General features: G+C 47.8%; 1 long non-coding RNA gene across 3 annotated transcripts; it reads left to right on the forward strand.

Annotated features, from left to right (window-relative positions):
• Positions 1-2,968: 2,968 nt before the first annotated feature.
• Positions 2,969-6,834, forward strand: LOC109760081 (uncharacterized). 3 transcript variants are annotated; one of them, XR_005773584.3, is made up of 6 exons: positions 2,993-3,491; positions 4,367-4,470; positions 5,542-5,635; positions 6,240-6,317; positions 6,406-6,456; positions 6,557-6,834. It is a non-coding gene; the product is annotated as an uncharacterized lncRNA (long non-coding RNA). The 3 variants fall into 3 exon arrangements; XR_005773585.3 differs by lacking the exon at positions 4,367-4,470 and having other exon boundaries at positions 2,969-3,491; positions 6,240-6,339; XR_002232299.4 differs by lacking the exon at positions 4,367-4,470 and having other exon boundaries at positions 2,969-3,491.
• Positions 6,835-7,914: the final 1,080 nt, after the last annotated feature.

Here is a 7,914-nt window from a genome sequence, read left to right on the forward strand (position 1 = left end):
ATAAGTCATGAAGAAAGCAATAGCAATAAACTAAACGATCATAGTGCTAAGCTAACGGATGGGTCTTGTCCATCACATCATTCTCTAATGATGTGATCCCGTTCATCAAATGACAACACATGTCTATGGCTAGGAAACTTAACCATCTTTGATTAACGAGCTAGTCAAGTAGAGGCATACTAGGGACACTCTGTTTGTCTATGTATTCACACATGTACTAAGTTTCCGGTTAATACAATCATAGCATGAATAATAAACATTTATAATGATATAAGGAAATAAATAATAACTTCATGGGCACCCACAGGCAGCGTGGCTCGAAGGCCTCGACGAATCATTGGGCGCTCATCCAAACGGTGTGCAACAAATGGCATGGGATCGTCGAGGAGATCGCGGCTCGCCCGGAGAGCGGCGAGGGTCAGGTATGACACGCCGTTCTCTCACTCATTCTTTCGCCGTGGTGCGCGGCCGATTGTTGTTCCTCGGCGCAGATGGTGCGGATGTTCGCCATGTATCACCAGGACATCAGCATCGACCAAGATTTCAAGTACCTCCATGTGTTCTCTCAGATCGAGAAGTGCGAGAAGTGGGCGGAAGTCCGGTGCACCCTCGCCAAGGCCAAGGAGACGTACAAGCCAGACGCACCGACGCCGGGCACGTCCGATGGGCGCCCGGACGGGAACAAGCGAGCCAAGTCGGCAAAGGACGCCGCACCGGCTACCGCGCGCCTGCAAGAGTCCATCGAACACTGCATCGCCGACGCCCAGACCCGCGCCGCCCAGAGGGAAGAGAAAACAGATGCGCGATGGCCGGCCTTGATGGAGAACAGTGTCGTCAAGCTCGACCTGCTCCGGACCAACGTCGCCGTGAAGAAGAGGAACACCGACCTGGCTTTCCTGATTGGGGGGGGGGCGGACATGCTCCGGACCAACGACGAGCAGGTCAAGGCGTGGTACCTGGCGGAGCATGGCCTCATCCTGAACCAGATGTCGTCGACGGCGGCGCCAACTCCCACGTCGACCCCAACGCCGCCGCCAAGCCCGAGCGATGGTGCATCCACGATGCCCAGCTCAAAAGTCGCGCCGACGCCGACCAACCCGCGCATGCCGACTCCTCCGACGCCGGAGGCCGCCGCCGCCGTTTGATGCATTGTCTACGCGTCCTTTCTTTTGCACGCACTCTTAACCGAACAACCATCACTCAAGACCACAATAGGCCCATCTCCTTTATTTTAGCGACGCATCATATTTGTGTTGCCGCTTATCCTTCTTCTCACCCTCGCCGGCGGTGGCCTTAGTGTTCACACAAACCAAAAGGTGTAAGAATGTGGTTAATTCTAAGACGTCTCTCTTTCCCTCTCTCCTCCCTCTCCCCCTCTCTCCTCCCTCTCCCCCTCTCTTGCTTTCTCTCACACTCGCGATGAGAAATCTGTTGTTTTCCCCTGCGACGTATTCAGAGGTATGCATGTGTAGTTCTCGTTTTTTTCTTTTCCCTATATGATTATAGTGGGTGTTTATTTTCAATCCAGATAGCCGCCTGTATGAAAGAAAAATGGATCGTGCGCTATAGTTATAAGTTTGCTTCCAAAACAATATTTAAAAATATTTAACAGGTAATATTAACATCATATTCAGATTTCGCACATTTTTCTAATCAAATTTCATATATAACATATTAAAATCGGAGTTACGGTTTAAATGATACGTATAATTTAGAAAATCATTTGTTTGAATTAAATATCTTCCAAAATAATATTTATAAATACTTATCAGGTTAAAATAATCTTATATTCATATTCTACATATTTTTCTAATCAAATTTCATATATAACATGTTTAAATCGAAGTTACGGTTTAAAAGATATAGATGGTTTAGAAAAGCATTTGTTTGACTTAAATATGATCCGTGGATGGAATACCTAAAAAGTTAGGGGGGTTTCGAAAAACTGTAAAATAACGGTTCGGTGTGACTTAAATCCGGACTGCGGGTTGATTTCATGAAAATGTAGGCGCTTTTTTGCAAATTGGCACGACGGACGAGCAGAAACCCTGCGTGCTTTATTATTAGGTAGAGATAAATGCTTTTGGCAATGTTTATATATGTTTGATATCTTTCCCTAATAATAAAGCACGGGTTGAGGCTGTGTTTGTTACAGCTTCCGGAGTCAGTTTCTCGTGGGAAAAAACTGAAACGGGAACAAACACCTAAAAATGGACAGCTTCGTGGCGACAGCCCAAAGCAACTTCGTGATGTTTTACGTGTTATAGGTCGAAGCGACCGGGGGCGTACTTTGGCTACGAAACGGCTTGCCCTTCGTGATAATCCCACCGCTAACCTAGCCGTTTCGTTCAATTTACAACGAGAATGCCATCCCTCTCCCGATCCATCCGAGCTGACCCATCCCTCTCTCGTCTCTCACCAGTTCACCACACGTAATGTAGTAGGGATAGTATTTGTACGGACCTGTAATTACATGTGCGAACAATTGTGACTTGCATGGACTTGCGTGACAACATAATTCTTTTGCTCAATATTATCCTATGTATATATGAGCAAGAAAGTGAGAGAATTATTATTATGAAATACTTTATGCATTACCATAGAATAAATCATTCGCTGGCAGTCAAAATACCATTTAAACAATATATTAACACAGAATCAACAAGTTACATTGATCTCAGTACTCTAAGGGCATTTCAGGCTTTTCACTAGCCCACAGTCGTTTCCACAGCTGCATTGCCAAACAGCTAACCTTCATCACAACTGTTTTTTCAGCACAACAATTTTGACAGCACTGCAAGTCCACAGCTGAATCGGTCGAAACTGAAGCCCAAACAAACACAGCCTGAGTCTGTGGGGTTCACCGTCGCGGCTTTTTTGCGAAAAAATCCCTTATGTTTTAGTTATTCAACCCGCAATCCATCGTTAATCTGGCAGACTGAAGGAAAAAACGGTTCGATGAAAAAATACACCCGTACGCATCTGCTCCTCTCCTCGATCCTCACCTTTGCCCAGGCCGAGCTATTCCCCCTCGCCGCCGCCACACCACAGTCCCCTCGCCGTCGCGGCCGCACCTCAGCCCGCTCGCCGCCCCCGTCGCCGCCTCCGCGGTCGCACCTCAGCCCGCTCGCCGCCCCCGTCGCCGCCTCCGCGGTCGCACCTCAGCCCGCTCGCCGCCCCCGTCGCAACCCAACCCCTCCTCCCCTCCAATGGATGCCGCCCCAACCACCTCATCCAATAGGAAGCCCCAGTTCGGCGGCCTCCGTTGCCGCCCTTCAGCGGCGACCTCGCCACCCCTCCAACGCCCACCACGTCCTTATCCAACGCCGCCCTTCAGCACCCACCCATCCGCCTGCCCGCCCGGCAACGCCCGATTGAATTGTTGCTGCCAAGATCTGCCTCAATGTGGTTTGCATCATTGCGGCGACGACATCGTCGATCTTCATCTCCGGCGGCTACATCCAGAAGGACTACCACAATTCTCGCGGCTGGTATCCTCTACTCTCATCTCCCTACTATGAATCCTGACTGATTCTCTTCCTCCTCCCTGTGTCTTCCTCTCTGAATTTGGTAGTAGGTATTAGTGCATAGCAAGTACTTTATAGTGATCTAAACGCTCTTATATTAGTTTACAGAGGGAGTAGTTAATTAGCCAGTGGTGAATCTAGGATAAGAATGGAGGGTGCGCTGAAATCATTAGTCATTGTGCTAAACTGGTACGAGTATGATTTATAGTCTGAATTGTTGCATGGCAAAACAGTACCATGTTCTCTGAATATTTTTATTCCTCTGAAGTTGTCTGTGCTACAATCCTATCGCATTGACATGTATATTCTGCATCTCTTGAAGATATTTGTGACATGTTGGCTGCCTTTTTCCCCCTTCTTTGCGGTTAAACGTTTCAGTCTTTAATCCCCTGGTTTTAGGCTATAATCCCCCGATTAGTACTGATATATGGAGTACTTATACAGAGTTGGGGCCGGGCACTAGATCTTGCACTCTGAAATTAATAATACATCTTCTGCAATACTGATAGTACTATGCGATTCTTAGTACTCTGATTAGTATTGATATATGCAGCAGTGATGCAAAATTGGGGGCCCCAGATCTTGTACTCTGATTAGTACTGAATTTTTAAAAGTTCATATACTCTGAAATTCATCGTACATCACGTAAAGTGCTCAAGGTGCTTGTGCGTACACTCTGCAAACACTGAACATACAAAGTGCACAAGGCTGATATATTTCCCTCCATTTCTGTATGAATAAATCCTAGATCGTTAGAATAACATGCCAACCCTCTTTTCACTTCATGCCACTGTAAGGTTGGTTTGGTGCTGATGCTCCTTACGTCCATGTCATTGTAGATGGCTATGGAAAGCTGGAAAATTTGCCTTTTCTATCAAGATGAGAATCAACAACATAAAGTTCTAGAAGGATTCATGGACAGAAAAGATATCTCCTTTTATGAGTTAGTCAAATTGATTGAAGAAGTTGGCTTCTCGCCGGCATATGGTTTCTTGTACTACAGGAAGAAATACCCGCGTGGCAGATGCTATTCTGACATTGCTTCTGACCATGAAATACTTTGTGTTCAGTCTTCCCTGAAAGTTAGCATAGGAATACACAATGTTTCTTCAGAATGACACAGCACCAAATCGAGGCAGCAGGTTGCCATCGAATTCCGCGGAATAAAACTGACATGTGGATCATACCTGGCCAAACGGGCCGGCCCGGCACGGCACGGCCCGGCCCATCATAATCGTGCGTGGCCCGGCACGGCCCGCCAGGGCATGATTACTATACGGGCCGTGCCGTGCCGGCCCGCGTGCTGTGCCCCCAGGCCCAGGCACGGCCCAGTTAGTAAACGGGCCGGCACGTTGGCCCGTTTAGCACGGTGGGCCACATATTTTCAGCCTGTTATTTGACGCACTGAGCGTTTTTAGCCTATTTTCACATCTTGGGCCATATATAGATGTATAAAAAAATAAAAAAATGTAATCGGGCCGTGCCGTGCCGGCCCGCGTGCCCAGCCTCCAGGCCCAGGCACGGCCCAGGGCGTGCCGCGTGCCGAGCCCGGCCCGTTTAGCCCGTGCCGTGCCTGGCCCAAGGCGGGCCGTGCCGGCGTGCTCACGGGCCGGCCCGAAAAAACCGGCCCATTTGGCCAGCTATAATGTGGATGTGATTAATCACTTACCAAAGTACAAGTTCATTCTCTGATGAAAAAGGTCAGTGTTTGGGGCGCACTGCGTAGCAAGGATATGTTGTAGGCTATATAGCTCTTCTGTGGACTGTGAGAGGTTGGGGTTCTCATGCTTGCTTGGTCGGAACCTTTTCTTTTGAGTCGATTGATGAACGATGGGCATGAGGGCATCTCTGCACTAACTACGATGTATGTGTACTCCACTACATACAGATAGCTCGCTCGTCGTATCTCGACAGAAGAAGAACAACTTTGATCGATGGAGATGGATTTCTTTCCTGTTGTTGCGATTGTATGTGCCTTGTCGACTAAACTATCTTCTTTCTTATTTACTGTCAGGTAGCTCTTTCAAAGATAGCTCGCTCGTCGTATCTCGACAGAAGAAGAACAACTTTGATCGATGGAGATGGATTTCTTTCCTGTTGGTGCGATTGTATGTGCCTTGCCGACTAAACTATCTTCTTTCCTATTTACTGTCACGTAGTTCTTTCAAGTCCATTTTCTCTAGCTACATGATGTTTTCTTTATCGGCTGTAATTTATTTGGCATTTGTGACAGCCACATTGTCGTGTCAAACGTGCTTTGAAGATTTTTTTATTGCAATTGACATGTAATTTATTTTCTAAATAACCTATTCTTGATGGAGTCTGATCTCCTTTTTGACATATTCCAAGAATAAGTTCTCATGTTCAATAATGCAATTCGGTAGATTATCTTGGATTATGGCATTGGGTTAATAGGATTTCATTGAACATAAATTTCGTTCTGCACAGGGACTCAAACTACAGTGCAATGATTTATTGAAAAATCTGCATCTTAGTACTGCCCCATTTTCTGCGATTCAAATCTTCTTGGCTATGATAGATGGTTCAAAAACCATGTAAATCTTGGAACAGATCTGTTCTTCATATGTTATTATAGCCCGTGCATGAACTATTTTAAGACATGTTTACATTAAGGTCATATACATTGTTTTATAAGATGGTAAATTCAAAGAGCTGTTTGAACCTTGGAAGTGACTCTTATAATTTTTGCAGCAGGGAAGCTATTTGTGGTGTAATATGCAGCTAAAGGTATTCCAGCATGAGCTTCCATGCACAACATCAGTGCTTAAAGTAAAGGCTTCAGGACTTAAAAGTAAAGTACACCCATGGCTTAACTTAGTTTCCTTTTCTTATAGATAACTTGATTCTCTTGTTACAGATAACTTGATTCTCTGCTCATAACCAACTGCAGCAAGAAATAATTTCACAGGTAGCCTTTTCCTTTTCACTGCTTTGACAACATTATTTTTTTGAGAACTGACAACATTTTAACATGGTATCACCCATTGCAACACACTGTAATTATGCAGCCACAGATCGCGCCAAAGCATAGCCAGCCTTGGTCCAAGGAGATAGAGAAGTACTGACAAGGTGGCTCGTTCGCAAGTTGGAGCCGTCCATGAGCTCACTGCTCTTGGTCGCTCACGGCAAAGAACTGCATGTTGGCTGGGATCTTGCCCATGTAATATCTTCAGTACTGTAATGGCAGATTGTACTTTTGATTACTTGAGCAATTTTTTTTGGTGTTTAGGCCATGCTTATTGGGCCAAGAGGCGGACCCGTATAATGCCGACCCGCTAAATGTGTTTACAGTTTGCGGAAAAATGGCTTTGCGGGCCGGCGCAGGGGGCGAATATCCTTTTTTACAGGTCCGCTTTGCGCTGGCCGGCGAATCCTCTTTTACGGGTCCGCCTTGTGGGGTCTGCTCGGCAGCCGCCCGCGCCGGCCCGTAAATCAGTAATTTGCATTTCAATTTCGGGTATGAAAAAACATTTCTTCTTCCCAATACCAATATGAGCATCCACCTTCCTACACACATGACCATCTCAATAAACTACCGAAATTGAACTGAATAGGTTGACAAAGCCGAATGAAAACAAGAACATACCCCGTCGTTTTCGCATTTGAAGAATACCCATCTGGGGTGTTGCGGCATTGCTAGATGTTAGCCACAACACTGTCTATGTGCAGTTGTCGCACTATATGAGCCGCATCGGCGAGCTGACGAGCTGCTGCGTGAGTGTCGAGCCCGGGCGACGGCCGGCCGAGTCCTTGCCGGCAAACCGACGACGGCTGCTAGAGGATGAACCACTACCTGGCTACTTGCATGCGGCTCTGGGGCTTTGCCAAGCTGTGCGGGGTGCTCTCCGCCCAATCCATGGCTTGGCGCAGCCGCCGATGGCCGAAAACGCCAAATCCAGCGGCCGCGACAAACAACCGCCGATCTGCAACTTTTCGGCCGGTCGAGGAGGGAGGAAGTGGTGGAGGACAATCTCAGGCGTGTGGCGGCCCGCCGGCGTGATCCTGACGGCTGGTATGGCCGGAATCGTAGGCCGCGGCCCGGCGGCGGTGGGTGGGGAAAAGCGCGGGCTGAAATATCCCCCTCCCCCTCCCCCCCCCCCCCCCCCCCCCCCCCCCGCGCCAACCGCTCCCGCTATATACAGGGCACCGGCGGGGCGCGGGGGAGAACCAACATTTTCGCGGGTTGGGGTGGGAATTTTGCGGCGTCCCGCAAAAATATTTACGGGTCCGGCGCGGTTGCGGGGTCTGATCGGATAGCCTTTTTTGCGCGGACCCGTATTTTGACGGTTATTTTGCGGGTCGGGGCATTATACGGGGTCTGCTAAAGATGCTCTAAGGAGATATATGATTATATTTTCTCCCGTTG

Source organism: Aegilops tauschii, chromosome 3 (genome assembly GCF_002575655.3).
Source record: "Aegilops tauschii subsp. strangulata cultivar AL8/78 chromosome 3, Aet v6.0, whole genome shotgun sequence".
NCBI classification, from domain to species: Eukaryota; Viridiplantae; Streptophyta; class Magnoliopsida; order Poales; family Poaceae; genus Aegilops; species Aegilops tauschii.